We start from the raw sequence: 20,888 nt of genomic DNA, 5'->3' as shown, positions 1-20,888 counted from the left end.
AGCTTTATAACTTAGCTTATATATTATTAGCCTAGGCCTAGATTGGTTTTAACTTTTAAAAATCCACGTGTTTTTAGGCCTCTTGACAGAAAAATCAACACTGTCAAAAGCTAGGCTCTATTTTGAAAATTAAGGAGCGCGATAAATTGCTCTCCTCGAAGCCTGTTGAGGAGCGCGGAGGAGCGCGGTCGCGCAGGCGCTCCTTATAAATGATGCCCTGGATCGTCTTCGACAAATTCGTCGGGTTCGGCGAAATTTCCCAAATTCTCCGCAAAAACATCGTGAGCATGTTCGTTATTGCTGGGCAACATACAATCACCACAGGACCAATCCATGTATCCATTCTCAATACCTCGCCGGTATTCCTCCTGGGATATTGCCGTACCACACGTCCTGTGCTGCCAGCGTTCGCATTCTTCGCAAAATATTGCCTCTTGGCGTTGAGTTACAAGTTGATGACATTCTAAGCATTCGTTCATGTTGTTCGATAGATCAAAAAATTTAAAGTGGTGTTTTACTAATATTTTTGGTTCATTTTATAGTTGTCATCGCGGTTAAAATGTACACGCAAAGGCACGCGTACGCTACTTTCTATTAACAAAAAAGAGCTGCATTGTTTTATCTCCGAAAAGGCTTACCGACACCTGAGGAATCTGTGTATTGTTTTTTTTTTTAGCGCCTTGATTTGCTTTGCACAATGCCCTCTTAAACAAAGACGAAAAACAAACAATTAATTTAATTTGTTTTATTAAACATTTTCGAAACACATTATTATCACTTTAATAATTCTTCGTTTCTTATGCCTAGAAATTTACATTTTAAATCCCGCACATTAAATACGTGCCTACTACGTTCCCATTCGTTTCTTATATCTATCTTAAACCTTACTCTCATTGGCAATTATAACTTTAGTAATTCCTCATTTCTTTCTTGTTATACCGTAATAGTAGTAGTAAATAACGATTATTTTATTTACTATATATATAATTAACTATTAAATTTTATTTACAATACCAACCGAATGAATCTTGTTAATAAATTATATATTATAGGCCTAGGTACTAATTCGTTTACAATCAATAACGTTTATATCATTAAAGTTTTATTATCACTTGCGTAATTTTTTCTAATTCTTTTCTTTAGATATACAAATTGATTTATACACATTAAATAAGTATAGGCCTAAGTACTAATTTAAATTCGTTTCTTATATTTATATATTTATTTTTCATTAAGGAATGTAACATATTAATGCATGGATTACAAGACTTGTCAGAAATTGAGAGTTATTTTTCAGTTCTTTAATAAAGTTACTATATATAGGCCTATAACGTTTATTATATCATTAACGTTTCTTATCATAAACGTTAGTATCATTTACGTAACTCCTCGTTTATTCTTGTATATAATTATAATAAAATATAAATAGCCCTCAAATATGTAATTGGTATTTTCCTTTCAAATTTACTGTATGTGGATTATTAATTGCAACATTTGTAGTTTGTCGGTGTTGAGTTTTTCCGTGTTGTTTTCCTGTGTAAAAACAAAAAGCAAAGAGGTAAATACACAATGAAATCGATATTACTGTATTATCGCGTCATTGTTTCCCCACCAACGGCACTATGGGCGTTCCATAGCTATTGTCAAAGAATATATATCACAAGAATGAGTATTCCGCGATTTTTGCATGAGAAATTTGTAACAGAGAGCTCCAGTGAGTGATGCCCGCCCTCATAAGGGCGGATGTATACATACTAAATAAGACTTGATTTAATAGACATGATACATGTCACATTAAATAGAATTATTGTTGTGGAATCGGTGAGAAATAATGAGGTGAACACGTTGTTGCAATATGTTGTCTTTATTAGATTTATTATTATTCAACAACTGTGTTGGGTTGTCTATAAGAACAAACAAAATACACTTAAGTAGATAGTTCTGTAGTCAACAAATACTTCGAAACATATGATAATAAAGAATAGTACGACTACCCCCTCTATAGTAATAGAAAGATGTAGACACTCGTACGCCGACGGTGACTACTTCTTCGCATGCAGCTAAAGTAAAATGACGTCACGTTAAAGTGGGTCGATCGTCATAGAGTATCATGCATAATTATATTAATGTCGCAAACTTGCTGAGCGTGTTTTCCTCCACGCGCGACGCGAGATTTATCGAAACTCCTGAGCCATCGACTGACGATCATGTTTTGTAAAATCACGGCATATACAACAAAATATAATTGTTTTCACTGCTGAGGATAATAAATAATTTTTTTAATTTTAACATAACAGGAAAGCCTAGATACTTCCAGTGCGAATAAAAAATAATAACAATAATGTACAGTATTAGTACATTATGTATTTTCAGATGTTGCAAGACATGAGATCCGAAATAGGCTAGGCCTAGTGGCCGGCAGCGCAGTGCATACCTCTAGCTAGGGTGGGTGGGAAGTGTAGTTAGCCGTGGCATCGTGCAGATGTTCACTAACCCAGAGAGGAGGATATGGATGGCCTGATAGTGTGTAGTGTACTAATAAACTACTACTCAAATATGTATACTGTATTTTATTTTAGTTAGGCCGCTATAGTATGAATTGAATTGAATTGAAATTTATATTTATACTGGGTTACCTCTTCAGTCAAAGACTGGTCTGCCAGAGGGCCCAGTTGGTGATCAGTGGCTGTAATTTACTAATACACCGGGATAACCCCTACTCGTCTCGAAAGATGTACTAGGTTCTTTAAAGTGCACACGAGCTAGATGTGTACACTGGACCTACGGTTTATAGTCCTTATCCGAGAAGACTCGTTCTACCACCAGAACCATGGAGTGAGTGAGACTCGAACCCCTGCCGATGTTATGGCTACGTAATTAACGTCTTAACCGCTCGGCCACTCACTCACTCTAATGAGTAGGTAGTATCATAGAAAATCTTTCTAGGCATAGGCATCTAAGCCAAATGGGTCAAATAAACAACTATATTTAATCTGCTTCCTACTACGTTCCCATTCGTTTCTTATATCTATCTTAAACCTTACTCTCATTGGCAATTATAACTTTAGTAATTCCTCATTTCTTTCTTGTTATACCGTAATAGTAGTAGTAAATAACGATTATTTTATTTACTATATATATAATTAACTATTAAATTTTATTTACAATACCAACCGAATGAATCTTGTTAATAAATTATATATTATAGGCCTAGGTACTAATTCGTTTACAATCAATAACGTTTATATCATTAAAGTTTTATTATCACTTGCGTAATTTTTTCTAATTCTTTTCTTTAGATATACAAATTGATTTATACACATTAAATAAGTATAGGCCTAAGTACTAATTTAAATTCGTTTCTTATATTTATATATTTATTTTTCATTAAGGAATGTAACATATTAATGCATGGATTACAAGACTTGTCAGAAATTGAGAGTTATTTTTCAGTTCTTTAATAAAGTTACTATATATAGGCCTATAACGTTTATTATATCATTAACGTTTCTTATCATAAACGTTAGTATCATTTACGTAACTCCTCGTTTATTCTTGTATATAATTATAATAAAATATAAATAGCCCTCAAATATGTAATTGGTATTTTCCTTTCAAATTTACTGTATGTGGATTATTAATTGCAACATTTGTAGTTTGTCGGTGTTGAGTTTTTCCGTGTTGTTTTCCTGTGTAAAAACAAAAAGCAAAGAGGTAAATACACAATGAAATCGATATTACTGTATTATCGCGTCATTGTTTCCCCACCAACGGCACTATGGGCGTTCCATAGCTATTGTCAAAGAATATATATCACAAGAATGAGTATTCCGCGATTTTTGCATGAGAAATTTGTAACAGAGAGCTCCAGTGAGTGATGCCCGCCCTCATAAGGGCGGATGTATACATACTAAATAAGACTTGATTTAATAGACATGATACATGTCACATTAAATAGAATTATTGTTGTGGAATCGGTGAGAAATAATGAGGTGAACACGTTGTTGCAATATGTTGTCTTTATTAGATTTATTATTATTCAACAACTGTGTTGGGTTGTCTATAAGAACAAACAAAATACACTTAAGTAGATAGTTCTGTAGTCAACAAATACTTCGAAACATATGATAATAAAGAATAGTACGACTACCCCCTCTATAGTAATAGAAAGATGTAGACACTCGTACGCCGACGGTGACTACTTCTTCGCATGCAGCTAAAGTAAAATGACGTCACGTTAAAGTGGGTCGATCGTCATAGAGTATCATGCATAATTATATTAATGTCGCAAACTTGCTGAGCGTGTTTTCCTCCACGCGCGACGCGAGATTTATCGAAACTCCTGAGCCATCGACTGACGATCATGTTTTGTAAAATCACGGCATATACAACAAAATATAATTGTTTTCACTGCTGAGGATAATAAATAATTTTTTTAATTTTAACATAACAGGAAAGCCTAGATACTTCCAGTGCGAATAAAAAATAATAACAATAATGTACAGTATTAGTACATTATGTATTTTCAGATGTTGCAAGACATGAGATCCGAAATAGGCTAGGCCTAGTGGCCGGCAGCGCAGTGCATACCTCTAGCTAGGGTGGGTGGGAAGTGTAGTTAGCCGTGGCATCGTGCAGATGTTCACTAACCCAGAGAGGAGGATATGGATGGCCTGATAGTGTGTAGTGTACTAATAAACTACTACTCAAATATGTATACTGTATTTTATTTTAGTTAGGCCGCTATAGTATGAATTGAATTGAATTGAAATTTATATTTATACTGGGTTACCTCTTCAGTCAAAGACTGGTCTGCCAGAGGGCCCAGTTGGTGATCAGTGGCTGTAATTTACTAATACACCGGGATAACCCCTACTCGTCTCGAAAGATGTACTAGGTTCTTTAAAGTGCACACGAGCTAGATGTGTACACTGGACCTACGGTTTATAGTCCTTATCCGAGAAGACTCGTTCTACCACCAGAACCATGGAGTGAGTGAGACTCGAACCCCTGCCGATGTTATGGCTACGTAATTAACGTCTTAACCGCTCGGCCACTCACTCACTCTAATGAGTAGGTAGTATCATAGAAAATCTTTCTAGGCATAGGCATCTAAGCCAAATGGGTCAAATAAACAACTATATTTAATCTGCTTCTTTGTTATCAGGAACAATATCGGAACTAGATTTGAACTCGTCACTACGGACGAGTTAGGTTATCCGCAGCGCAAAAGCCACGCGCATGACACATAAGTTAGAATATTGCGCGCAGAAAAACGATTATGCCATTGAAAAAAATGTTAGTGAGCCCTCTATTTTGCGTCACGTCTAAGTATATACGGTATACGCTATATACTGTATACGTACTACATACAGTGCAGAATAGGTGAAAATAAGTGACCAAAGTTATTGACGCTTTTGCAAATGATGACGTCATAACAATCTTAAAAATTGTTAACCATGCGAAAGATAATTGATTGACCTAGACAATATAACAAAATGGGGGGAAATGCAATACGGATAAGTAGAGATGCGCTCTATTAAATGTGATGAGCTATGCAAAAGAGACAAAAATCCTATATTTTATATTCCAGTGGCCATACGATGACGTCACAATGTCCGGTTAGCCATATGGATGCATGACTTGATATCTACAACTCATCTACTTCCAGAATCTGAAATTTTAAAAATGTTCACCTCGGAGTTTAGAATCTATGACTTTTTAAATAAAGGCATAATTTTCACGAATTTTTGAACTTTTTCATCAAAAACACGCGCAAATGTTTCAATTCTACGTGCTCGTATGACGTGATTTTAAGTCCAAATTGTTTGAAAGTTGGTCAATTTACTAGAAAAGGCTGGAAAAACAAAAATCAAACAAAAAAAAGATGTTTTTGCGCTACGTGCGCACGCGCGCGTAAAAAAATTGCGCATGCCTGGGAATTTTTGAAATGCTCAAAATGACATGAAACGCGTAGAAAGTTGATTAGAAGTTGATTTTTTGCATTTTGAAATTTTAAACGCGCGTGCGCGCGTAACTTTTTGTGCAACCTGCCATTTTTAATCCATAGAAAGTTTGCGCTTGATATAACTTAAATGTTCACCAAGTTTCAATACAAAATGACTTTCGGTTTTTTATCTATGATCAATCATTGAAATTCATAAAACCGCGCGTAACTTACGCTGCGCAACTCAAAATTTATAAAAAAAAGTTTCTTGCACATCTACAGCTACAGGGCAATCTTATGACAAAGTTATACAATCTTATGTTGGCCAGAATTAGAGATACGCTGCGTACAAAATTCGTGGAAAGAAAGAAGAACTAGACATGAAACTCGTCACTTTGACGAGTTAGTTATCCGCTCGACAAACGCCCACGTGCACGTCATACGTTAGAATATTGCACACAGAAAAATATTAAGGCATTATGACCTGAACTGAAGAATATGATATGTTGTTATTTCTGAATTCTGTTATTTTGTGTCATATACATAGTAACAGTACAATCTGTATACATATCACAAACAGTGTAAAATAGGTGAAATTACGGGACCCGTATTTTATTGTAATTTTTAACATCTTGACGGTTTCAAAATGAAATGCAAAAGTAGAAATTTCAGAATGAAATTATCTCAGCAACAACATATTAACGTGTAGAAGAATTTTGAATACGTGAAATATTGATGCGCGCTCTTTTAAATGTAATGAAATATAACGCAAAAGATGAAAATATGACTTTTTGTATTTAACTGGCCATATGATGACGTCACAACATTCGATTGGCACAATTTTCACATGATTTTGTATCTACAATACAATAGCTTCCTGAAAACGTTTTAATCGTGATTATCACATTTTATTCTTACGAGCTATAACAGATTAAAATTTACTGTAAAGATGAAATTAGTGACCAACGTAATTTAAATTTTTAGGCATGATGACGTTAAAAAAATTAAAAAATTTTTAATTCATGCAAAACATAGTTGATAGTCCTAGAAGATATTAAAATCGGGGTGAAAATGAACAACGAATAAGTGGAGATGCGCTCTATTAAATGTGATGAGCTATGACGAAAGAGACAAAAATCCTATATTTTATATTTGCGTGGCCATACGATGACGTCACAATGTCCGGTTAGCCATATTAATGCATGATTCGATATCTACAACTCATCAACTTCCAGAATATGTAATTAAAAAAAAGTTCTCCATGTAGTTTAGAATCTATGACTGTTTAAAAATAGGTATAATTTTGACGAATTTTTGAACTTTTTCACCAGAAACGCGTGCAAATTATTTAATTCGACGTGCTCGTATGACGTAATTTTAAGTCGAAATTGTTTAAAAGTTGGTAACATTACTATAAAAGGCTGAAAAAACATAAATCACGCGAAAAAAATATGTTTTTAACGCTACGTGTGCACCGCGTGCGTAAAAAGTTTCGCGCGCGTGGGAATTGTTGACATGCTCAAAATGACATGAAACGCATAGAAAGTTGATAAGACGTTGATTTTTCGCACTCTAAAATTTTAAACGCGCGTGCGCGCGTAACTTTTTGTGAATGGTGCTATTTTTAATCCATAGAAAGTTTGCGCTTGATGTGACTTAAATTTTCACAAAGTGTCAAAACAAAATTATGTTTGGTTTTTAGTCTATAATCAATCATTGAAATTCATAAAATCGCGCGTAATTCACGTTGCGCAACTCTGACGTCATTCAAAAATAGGAGGTGCACAAGTTCACGTAAATGTCGATATGTTGACAAAGTTACGATATGTTCTGTTTACACGTTTTAGAGAAACGCGACGCACAAAAATGACGGAAGGAAATAAGTATAATACAGAAAAAAAAAAAAAATATGATGAAACAGGACGATTACAAGGAGTTATCCGCTACTAAGCGGATAACTAATAAAGAAAAAAAAAAAAACTAGACTTGAACTCGTCACTACGGACGAGTTAGGTTATCCGCAGCGCAAAAGCCACGTGCACGTCGTACGTTAGAATATTGCGGGCAAAAAAACGATTATGGCATTGAAAAAATGTTAGTGCGCTCTCTATTTTGTGTCAAGTCAAAGTGTATACGGTATACACTATATACTGTATACGTACTACGTACAGTGCAGAATAGGTGAAAATAAGTGACCAAAGTTATTGACGCTTTTGGACATGATAACGTCATCACAATTTTTAAAATGGTGAATCATGCGAAAGATAATTGATTGACCTAGACAATATAAAGAAATGGAGGGCAATGGAATACGGATAAGTGGAGATGCGCTCTATTAAATGTGATGAGCTATACGAAAGAGAAAAAAATCCTATATTTTATATTCCAGTGGCCATACGATGACGTCACAATGTCCTGTTAGCCATATTGATACATGATTCGATATCTACAACTCATCTACTACCAGAATATGTAATAATAAAAAAGTTTACCACGTAGTTTAGAATCTATGACTGTTTAAAAAAAGGCATAATTTTGACAAATTTTTGGACTTTTTCATCAAAATTGCGCGCAAATTGTTTAATTCTACGTGCTCGTATGACGAGATTTTAAGGCAAAATTGATTGAAAATTGGTAAATTTATTATAAAAGACAGAAAAAACAAAAATCAAGCAAAAAAAAGATGTTTTTGCGCTACGTGCGCACGCGCGCGTAAGAAAATTGCGCACGCGTGGGAATTTTTGAAATGCTCAGAATGACATGAAACGCGTAGAAAGTTGATTAGATATTGATTTTTCGCATTTTGAATTTTTAAATACGCGTGCGCGCGTAAATTTTTATGAAACATGCCATTTTTAATCCATAGGAAGTTTGCGCATTATATGACTTAAATGTTCACCAAGTTTCAATACAAAACGACTTTTAGTTTTTATTCTATGATCAATCATTGAAATTCACAAAATCGCGCGTAACTTACGCTGCGCGACTCGAAATTTGAAAAAAAAAGTTTCTTGCACATCTACAGCTACAGGGCAATCTTTTGACAAAGTTATACAATCATATGTTGGCCAGAATTAGAGATACGCTGCGCACAAAAAATGGGGGAGAAGGGTGGAAGGAAACAAATAAATACTAGATTTGAACTCGTCACTACGGACGAGTTAGGTTATCCGCAGAGCAAACGCCACGTGCACGTCATACGTTAGGATATTGCGCAGAGAAAACCATTATGCCATTGAAAAAAATGTTAGTGAGCCCTCTATTTTGTGTCACGTCTAAGTATATACGGTATACGCTATACTGTATACGTACTACATACAGTTCAGAAAAGGTGAAAATAAGTGACCAAAGTTATTGACGCTTTTGCAAATGATGACGTCATAACAATCTTAAAAATTGTTAACCATGCGAAAGATAATTGATTGACCTAGAAAATATAACAAAATGGGGAGAAATGGAATACGGATAAGTAGAGATGCGCTCTATTAAATGTGATGAGCTATGCGAAAGAGACAAAAATCCTATATTTTATATTCCAGTGGCCATACGATGACGTCACAATGTCCGGTTAGCCATATGGATGCATGATTTGATATCTACAACTCATCTACATTTAGAATATGTAATTTTAAAAAAGTTCACCACGTAGTTTAGAATCTATGACTGTTTAAAAAAAGGCATAATTTTGACAAATTTTTGAACTTTTTCATCAAAAATGCGCGTAAATTGTTTAATTCTACGTGCTCGTATGACGTGATTTTAAGTTGAAATTGTTTGAAAGTTGGTAAATTTACTAAAAAAGACAGGAAAAACAAAAATCAAGCAAAAAAATGATGTTTTTGCGCTACGTGCGCACGCGCGCGTAAAAAAATTGCGCACGCGTGGGAATTTTTCAAATGCTCAAAATGACATGAAACGCGTAGAAAGTTGATTAGAAATTGATTTTTCGCATTTTGAAATTTTAAACGCGCGTGCACGCGTAACTTTTTGTAAAACATGCCATTTTTAATCCATAGAAAGTTTGCGCTTGATATGACTTAAATTTTCACCAAGTTTCAATACAAAATGACTTTTGATTTTTAATCTATGATCAATCATTGAAATTCATAAAATTGCGCGTAACTTACGCTGCGCGACTCTAAAGTTAAAAAACGAAACGTCCTGCACATCTACAGCTAGAGGTCAATCTTATGACAAAGTTACACAATCTTATATTGGCCAGAATTAGAGATACGCTGCGAACAAAATTCCGGGAAAGAAAGAAGAATAAGATAGAAAAAAAAAAAAAAGAAAAAAAAAGATCCTGACAATAACAAGGGGTTATCCGCCAAGTGCGGATAACCAACTAGACATGTAACTCGTCACTTTGACGAGTTTGGTTATCCGCCGCGCAAGTGGTGCAACATTAACATTAAGGGGATAGGTTGAGGACAAAAGGAAGTGTTCACGTTGGCATTATGACCTGAACTGAAGAATATGATATGTTTGTTATTGCTGAATTTTATTATTTAAATTCATATATAGTATACACAGTATAATCTGTATCCATATCACATACAGTGTAGAATAGGTGAAATTACGGGACCGCTATTTATTGCAATTTTTAACATGTTGACGGTTTTAAAATGAAACGCGAAGATAGCAATTCCGAAAGGAAATTATCTCAGCAACAACGTATTAGCGTGTAGAAGAAATTTGAATACGTGAAATATTGATTCGCGCTCTTTTAAATGTAATGAATTATGACGCAAAAGATGAAAATACGACCTTTTTTATTTAACTGGCCATATAATGACGTCACAACATCCGATTGGCAACATTTTTACATAATTTCGTATCTACAATCCAATAGCTTCCAGAGAAAGTTTTAATCGTGATTATCACATTTTATTCTTACGAGCTATAACAGATTAAAATTTACTGTAAAGATGAAATTAATGCCACACGTGATTTAAATTTTTAGGCATGATGACGTCAACAAAATTAAAATATTTTTAACTCATGCGAAAGATACTTGATTGACCTAGACAATATTAAAATCGGGGTGAAAATGGAAAACGGATAAGTGGAGATGCGCTCTATTCAATGTGATGAGCTATGACGAAAGATACAAAAATCCTAAATTTTATATTCGCGTGGCCATACGATGACGTCACAATGTCCGGTTAGCCATATTAGTACCTGATCCGACATCTACAGCTCATCTACTTCTAGAAAATGTCATCCACAAAAATTTGACCGTCTAGTTTAGAAAGTACGACTGTTTAAAAAAAGGCATATTTTAAACAAATTTTTTAACCTTTTCATAAAAAACGCGCGCAAATTGTCCAATTCGACGTGCTCGTATGACGTATCTTTAAGTCGAAATTGTTTAAAATTTTGTAAAATTACTAGAAAAGGCTGGAAAAACATAAATCACGCGAAAAAAATACGTTTTCAATGCTACGTGCGCACCGCACACGTAAAAATGTGCGCACGCGTGGAAATTTTTGACATGCTTAAAACGACATGAAACGCGTAGAAAGTTGATTAGAAATTAATTTTGCGCATTTTGAAACTTTAAATGCGCGTGCGCGCGTAACTTTGTGTAAAACACGGAATTTTTTTTCAACAGAAAGTTAGCGCATGATATAAATTAAACTTTTGCAAAGTTTCAAGTTGAAATGTTATTTGGTTGTCGAGCTATGTTAAATACGACAAAATCGTTAAATCGCGCGTAAGTCACGTTGCGCAATTGTAAACGTCATGAAAAGCTTCGCTTGACGACGTTACGTAAATGTCAATATGTTAAGATAGTTACCGAAATGTTATGTTTGCGAGTTTTAGAGAAAAGCGTTACACAAAAATCATACAGAATGATTTCGTACAATCACAAGAGGTTATCCTGCAACTTCGTTGCGGATAACCAACTAGATTTGAACTCGTCACTACGGACGAGTTAGGTTATCCGCAGCGCAAAAGCCACGCGCATGACACATAAGTTAGAATATTGCGCGCAGAAAAACGATTATGCCATTGAAAAAAATGTTAGTGAGCCCTCTATTTTGTGTCACGTCTAAGTATATACGGTATACGCTATATACTGTATACGTACAACATACAGTGCAGAATAGGTGAAAATAAGTGACCAAAGTTATTGACGCTTTTGCAAATGATGACGTCATAACAATCTTAAAAATTGTTAACCATGCGAAAGATAATTGATTGACCTAAACAATATAACAAAATGGGGGGAAATGCAATACGGATAAGTAGAGATGCGCTCTATTAAATGTGATGAGCTATGCGAAAGAGACAAAAATCCTATATTTTATATTCCAGTGGCCATACGATGACGTCACAATGTCCGGTGAGCCATATGGATGCATGATTTGATATCTACAACTCATCTACTTCCAGAATCTGAAATTTTAAAAATGTTCACCACGGAGTTTAGAATCTATGACTTTTTAAATAAAGGCATAATTTTCAGGAATTTTTGAACTTTTTCATCAAAAACACGCGAACATTTTTCAATTCTACGTGCTCGTATGACGTGATTTTAAGTCCAAATTGTTTGAAAGTTGGTAAATTTACTAGAAAAGGCTGGAAAAACAAAAATCAAACAAAAAAAAGATGTTTTTGCGCTACGTGCGCACGCGCGCGTAAAAAAATTGCGCATGCCTGGGAATTTTTGAAATGCTCAAAATGACATGAAACGCGTAGAAAGTTGATTAGAAGTTGATTTTTTGCATTTTGAAATTTTAAACGCACGTGCGCGCGTAACTTCCTGTGAAACATGCCATTTTTAATCCATAGAAAGTTTGCGCTTGATATGACTTAAATGTTCACCAAGTTTCAATACAAAATGACTTTCGGTTTTTAATCTATGATCAATCATTTAAATTCATAAAACCGCGCGTAACTTACGCTGCGCAACTCAAAATTCATAAAAAAAAGTTTCTTGCACATCTACACCTACAGGGCAATTTTTTGACAAAGTTATACAATCATATGTTTGCCAGAGTTAGAGATACGCTGCGAACAAAATTCGTGGAAAGAAAGAAGAACATAGAAAAAAAAAAAAAAAAAAAACTAGATTTGAACTCGTCACTACGGACGAGTTAGGTTATCCGCAGAGCAAACGCCACGTGCACGTCATACGTTAGAATATTGTGCAGAGAAAACCATTATGCCATTGAAAAAATGTTAGTGCGCTCTCTATTTTACGTCACGCCTAAGTATACACAGTATACACTATACATTGTATACGTACTACATACAGTGAAGAATATGTGAAAATAAGTGGCCCAAGTTATTGGCGCTTTTGGACATGATGACGTCATCACAATTTTAAAAACGGTATATCATGCAAAAGATAATTGATTGGCATAGACAATATAAAAAAATGGGGGAAAATGGAATTCGGATAAGTGGAGATGCGCTCTATTAAATGTGATGAGCTATGACGAAAGAGACAAAAATCCTATATTTTATATTCGAGTGGCCATACGATGACGTCACTATGTCCTGTTAGCCATATCGATGCATGATTCGATATCTACAACTCATCAACTTCCAGAATGTGTAATTTAAAAAAAGTTCACCTCGTAGTTTACAATCTATGACTGTTTTAAAAAAGGCATAATTTTGACAAATTTTTGAACTTTTTCTTCAAAAACGCGCGCAAATTGTTCAATTCTACGTGCTTGTATGACGTGATTTTAAGTCGAAATTGATTGAAAGTTGGTAAATTTACTAGAAAAGGCTGAAAAAACAAAAATCAAGCAAAAAAAAGATGTTTTTGCGCTACGTGCGCACGCGCGCGTAAAAAAAATGCGCACGCCTGGGAATTTTTGAAATGCTCAAAATGCCCTGAAACGCGTAGAAAGTTGATTAGAAATGGATATTTCGCAATTTGAAATTTTAAACGCGCGTGCTCGCGTAACTTTATGTCAAACATGCCATTTTTAATCCATAGAAAGTTTGCGCATGATATAACTTAAATTTTCACGAAGTTTCAATAGAAAATGACTTTTGGTTTTCAATCTATGATCAATCATTGAAATTCATAAAATCGCGCGTAACTTACGCTGCGCGACTCCAAATTCATAAAAAAAAGTTTCTTGCACATCTACAGCTACAGGGCAATCTTATGACAAAGTTATAGAATCTTATGTTGACTAGAATTAGAGATACGCTGCGAACAAAAATCGTGGAAAGAAAGAAGAAAATAGAAAAAAAAAGAGAAAAAAAATAAAAAAAATAAAAAAGATCCTGACAATAACAAGGGGTTATCCGCCAAGTGCGGATAACCAACTAGATTTGAACTCGTCACTACGGACGAGTTAGGTTATCCGCAGCGCAAAAGCCACGTGCACGTCATACGTTAGAATATTGCGCGCAAAAAAACGATTATGGCATTGAAAAAATGTTAGTGGGCTCTCTATTTTGCGTCACGTCTAAGTATATACGGTATAACACTATATTGTATACGTACTACATACAGTGCAGAATAGGTGAAAATAAGTGACCAAAGTTATTGACGCTTTTGGACATGATGACGTCATCACAATTTAAAAAATCGTAGATTATGCGAAAGATAATCGATTGGCCTAGACAATATAACAAAATGGGAGGAAATGAAACACGGATAAGTGGAGATGCGCTCTATTAAATGTGATGAGCTATGCGAAAGTGACAAAAATCCTATATTTTATATTCGAGTGGCCATATGATGACGTCACAATGTCCGGTTAGCCATATTCATGCATGATTTGATATCTACAATTCATCTACTTCCAGAATCTGAAATTTTAAAAATGTTCACCACGGAGTTTAGAATCTATGAATGTTTAAAAAAAGGCATAATTTTGACAAATTTTTGAACTTTTTCATCAAAAACGTGCCTAAATTGTTCAATTCTACGTGCTCGTATGACGTGATTTTAAGTCGAAATTGATTGAAAATTGATAAATTTACTAGAAAAGGCTGAAATAACAAAAATCAAGCAAAAAAAAGACGTTTTTGCGCTACGTGCGCACGCGCGCGTAAAAAAATTGCGAACGCGTGGGAATTTTTGAAATGCTCAAAATGACATGAAACGCGTAGAAAGTTGATTAGAAATTGAATTTTCGCATTTTGAAATTTTAAACGCGCGTGCGCGCGTAACTTTCTGTCAAACATGCCATTTTTAATCCATAGAAAGTTTGAGCATGTTATGACTTAAATTTTCACCAAGTTTCAATACAAAATGACTTTTAGTTTTTATTCTATGATCAATCATTGAAATTCATAAAATTGCGCGTAACTTACGCTGCGCAACTCGAAATTCGAAAAAAAAAGTTTCTTGCACATCTACAGCTACAGGGCTATCTTTTCACAAAGTTATACAATCATATGTTGGCCAGAATTAGAGATACGCTGCGAACAAAAATCGTGGAAAGAAAGAAGAAAATAGAAGAAAAAAGAGAAAGAGAAAAAAAAAGATCCTGACAATAACAAGAGGTTATCCGCCAAGTGCGGATAACCAACTAGATTTGAACTCGTCACTACGGACGAGTTAGGTTATCCGCAGCGCAAAAGCCACGTGCACGTCATACGTTAGAATATTGCGCGCCAAAAAACGATTATGCCATTGAAAAAATGTTAGTGCGCTCTCTATTTTGCGTCACGTAAAAGTATATAATGGTATACACTATACTGTATACGTACTACATACAGTTCAGAATAGGTGAAAATAAGTGACCAAAGTTAATGACGCTTTTGACCATGATGACGTCATCACAATTTTAAAAATCGTAAATCATGTGAAAGATAATTGATTGACCTGGACAAAATAAAGAAATGGTGGGAATGGAATACGGATAAGTAGAGATGCGCTCTATTAAATTTGACGAGCTATGATGAAAGAGAAAAAAATCCTATATTTTGTATTCGGGTGGCCATACGATGACGTTACAATGTCCGGTTAGCCATATCAATGCATGATTCAAGAAATACAACCCATCTACTTCCAGAATATGTAATTTCAAAAAAGTACACCACGTAGTTTAGAATTTATGACTGTTCAAAAAAAGGTATAATTTTGACGAATTTTTGAAGTTTTTCATCAAAAACGCGTGCAAATTATCCAATTCTACGTGCTCGTGTGACGTGATTTTAAGTAAAAATTGATTGAAAATTGATAAAATTACTAGAGAAGGCTGAAAAAACAAAAATCAAGCAAAAAAATGATGTTTTTGCGCTATTTGCGCACGCGCGCGTAAAAATATTGCGCACGCTTGGGAATTTTTGAAATGCTCAAAATGACATGAAACGCGTAGAAAGTTGATTAGAAATGAGTTTTGCGCATTTTGAAATTTTGAATGCGCGTGCGCGCGTCACTTTATGTGAAACATGCCATTTTTAATCCATAGAAAGTTTGCGCATAATATAACTTAAATTTTCACCAAGTTTCAATAGAAAATGACTTTGGGTTTTTAATCTATGATCAATCATTGAAATTCATAAAATCGCGCGTAACTTACGCTGTGCGACTCGAAATTGAAAAAAAAAAGTTTCTTGCACATCTACAGCTACAGAGCAATCTTTTGTCAAAGTTATACAATCCTATGTTGGCCAGAATTAGAGATACGCTGCGAACAAAAATCGTGGAAAGAAAGAAGAACATAGAAAAAAAACTAGATTTGAACTCGTCACTACGGACGAGTTAGGTTATCCGCAGAGCAAACGCCACGTGCACGTCATACGTTAGAATATTGCGCAGAGAAAACCATTATGCCATTGAAAAAATGTTAGTGCGCTCTCTATTTTACGTCACGTCTAAGTATACACGGTATACACTATATATTGTATACGTACTACATACAGTGAAGAATATGTGAAAATAAATGGCCCAAGTTATTGACGCTTTTGGACATGATGACGTCATCACAATTTTAAAAACGGTATATCATGCGAAAGATAATTGATTGGCATAGACAATATACAAAAATGGGGGGAAATGGAATTCGGATAAGTGGAGATGCGCTCTATTAAATGTGATGAGCTATGACGAAAGAGGCAAAAATCCTATATTTTATATTTGAGTGGCCATACGATGACGTCACTATGTCCTGTTAGCCATATTGATACATGATTCGATATCTACAACTCATCTACTACCAGAATATGTAATTATAAAAAAGTTTACCACGTAGTTTAGAATCTATGACTGTTTAAAAAAAGGCATAATTTTGACAAATTTTTGGACTTTTTCATCAAAATTGCGCGCAAATTGTTTAATTCTACGTGCTCGTATGACGAGATTTTAAGGCAAAATTGATTGAAAATTGGTAAATATATTATAAAAGACAGAAAAAACAAAAATCAAGCAAAAAAAAGATTTTTTTGCGCTACGTGCGCACGCGCGCGTAAAAAAATTGCGCAAGCCTGGGAATTTTTGAAATGCTCAAAATGATATGAAACGCGTAGAAAATTGATTAGAAGTTGATTTTTTGCATTTTGAAATTTTAAACGCGCGTGCGCGCGTAACTTTCTGTGAAACATGCAATTTTTAATCCATAGAAAGTTTGCGCTTGATATGACTTAAATTTTCACAAAGTTTCAATACAAAATAACTTTCGGTTTTTAATCTATGATCAATCATTTAAATTCATAAAATCGCGCGTAACTTACGCTGCGCAACTCAAAATTCATAAAAAAAAGTTTCTTGCACATCTACAGCTACAGGGAAATCTTTTGACAAAGTTATACAATCATATGTTGGCCAGAGTTAGAGATACGCTGCGAACAAAATTCGTGGAAAGAAAGAAGAACATAGAAAAAAAAAAAAAAAAAAAAGAAAAAAAAAAAGATCCTGACAATAACAAGAGGTTATCCGCCAAGTGCGGATAACCAAAAAGAAAAAAAAAAAGATCCTGACAATAACAAGGGGTTATCCGCCAAGTGCGGATAACCAACTAGACATGAAACTCGTCACATTGACGAGTTAGTTATCCGCACCACGACAAATGCCACGTGCACGTCATACGTTGGAATATTGCACACAGAAAAAGATTATGGCATTATGACCTGAACTGAAGAATATCATATCTTGTTAGTGCTGAATTCTGTCTATTTTGTGTCATATAGTATATGCAGTATAATCTGTATACATATTACATACAGTGTAGAATAGGTGAAATTACGGGACCCACCGTTTATTCCAATTTTTAACATGGCGACGGTATTAAAATTAAACACTAAGATAGCAATTTCGGAAGTAAATTATCTCACCAACAACATATTAACGTGTAGAAGAAATTTGAATACGTAGAATATAGATGCGTGCTCGTTTAAATATGATGAACCATGACGCAAAATATGAAAATACGACTTTTTTTATTCAACTGGCCATAGGATGATTTCACAACATCCGATTGGCAAAATGTTCACATTAATTCGTATCTACAGTCCAATAGCTTCCAGAAAACGTTTTAATCATAATTATCACTTTTTATTCTTACGAGCTATAACAGATTAAAATTTACTGTAAAGATGAAATTAATAACCCTGTTAATTATAATTTTTAGGCATGATGACGTCATAAAAATTAAAATATTTTTAACTCATGCGAAAGATAGTTGATTGACCTAGACAATATTAAAATCTCGGAGAAAAAGGAATACAGATAGGCGTGATGCGCTCCATTGAATATGATGAGCAATAACGAAAGAGACAAAAATCCTATATTTTTCATTCGTGTGGCCATACGATGACGTGACAATGTCCGGTTAGCCATATTGATTCATGATCCGATATCTACAACTCATCAACTTCCAGAATTTGTAATTAAAAAAAATTTCACCTCGTTGTTTAGAATCTTTGACTGTTTAAAAAAAGGCATAATTTTGACGAATTTTGACAAATTTTTTAACTTTTTCATAAAAAACGCACGTAAATTATTCAATTCAACGTGCCCGTATGACGTAATTTTAAATCGAAATTGTTTAAAAGTTGGTAAAATTACTAGAAAAGGCTGAAAAAACATAAATCACAAAAAAAAAATTGTTTTCAACGCTACGTTCGCACCATGCGCGTAAAAAAGGCGCGCGCGTGGGAATTTTTTACATGCTTAAAATTACATGAAACGCGTAGAAAGTTGATTAGAAATTGATTTTTCGCATTTTGAAATTTTAAATGCGCGTGCGCGCGTAACTTCGTTTGAAACATGCCATTTTTTTCCCATAGTCAGTTAGCGCAAGATATAACTTAAACTTTTGTCAAGTTTCATATTAAATTGTTATATGGTTTTCGATCTATGTTAAATACGCGAAATTCGGAAAAACGCGCGTAAGTCATGTTGCGCAACTCTGACGTCATTCAAAAATAGGAGGTGCACAATTTCACGTAAATGCCCACATGTTGACAAAGTTATGAAATGTTATGTTTACACGTTTTTGAGTTACGCGAGACACAAAAATGACAGAAAGAAAGAAGAATACAGAAAAAAAAAAAAAAGATGATGAAACAGGACAGTTACAAGGAGTTATCCGCTCAATGCGGATAACTAACTAGATTTGAACTCGTCACTACGGACGAGTTAGGTTATCCGCAGTCCTAAAGCCACGTGCACGTCATACGTTGGAATATTGCGCGCAGAAGAACGATTATGCCATTGAAAAAATGTGAGTGCGCTCTCTATTTTGTGTCACGTCAAAGTGTATACGGTATACACTATATACCGTATACGTACTACATACAGTTCAGAATAGGTGAAAATAAGTGACCAAAGTTATTGACGCTTTTGCACATGATGACGTCATAACAATTTTTAAAATGGTGAATCATGCGAAAGATAATTGATTGACATAGACAATATAAAGAAATGGAGGGCAATGGAATACGGATAAGTGGAGATGCGCTCTATTAAATGTGATGAGCTATACGAAAGAGAAAAAAATCCTATATTTTATATTCGAGTGGCCATACGATGACGTCACAATGTCCTGATAGCCATATTGATACATGATTCGATATCTACAACTCATCTACTACCAGAATATGTAATTATAAAAAAGTTTACCACGTAGTTTAGAATCTATGACTGTTTAAAAAAAGGCATAATTTTGACAAATTTTTGGACTTTTTCATCAAAATTGCGCGCAAATTGTTTAATTCTACGTGCTCGTATGACGAGATTTTAAGGCAAAATTGATTGAAAATTGGTAAATATATTATAAAAGACAGAAAAAACAAAAATCAAACAAAAAAAAGATGTTTTTGCGCTACGTGCGCACGGGCGCGTAAAAAAAGTGCGCACGCGTGGGAATTTTTGAAATGCTCAAAATGACATGAAACGCGTAGAAAGTTGATTAGAAATTGATTTTTCGCAATTTGAAATTTTAAGCGCGCGTGCGCGCGTAACTTTTTCTAAAACATGCCATTTTCTCTCCATAGAAAGTTAGCGCATAATATGACTTAAATTTTCACCAAGTTTCTATACAAAATGACTTTTAGTTTTTATTCTATGATCAATCATTGAAATTCATAAAATCGCGCGTAACTTACGCTGCGCGACTCAAAATTCATAAAAAAAAGTTTCTTGCACAACTACAGCTACAGCGCAATCTTTTCACAAAGTTATACAACTTTATGTTGGCCGGAATTAGAGATACGCAGCGAACAAAATTCGTGGAAAGAAAGAAGAATATAGAAAAAAAAAAAAAAGAAAAAAAAAAAAAAGATCCTGACAATAACAAGAGGTTATCCGCCAAGTGCGGATAACCAACTAGATTTGAACTCGTCACTACGGACGAGTTAGGTTATCCGCATCGCAAAACCCACGCGCATGACACCTAAGTTAGAATATTGCGCGCAGAAAAACGATTATGCCATTGAAAAAATGTTAGTGAGCCCTCTATTTTGTGTCGCGTCTAAGTGTGTACGGTATACACTATATACTGTATACGTACTACAT

This window comes from Antedon mediterranea, chromosome 8 (assembly GCF_964355755.1).
Source record: "Antedon mediterranea chromosome 8, ecAntMedi1.1, whole genome shotgun sequence".
Lineage (NCBI taxonomy): Eukaryota > Metazoa > Echinodermata > Crinoidea > Comatulida > Antedonidae > Antedon > Antedon mediterranea.
The sequence above is the reverse complement of the archived record's forward strand: the minus strand, read 5'-3'. Positions refer to the sequence as shown.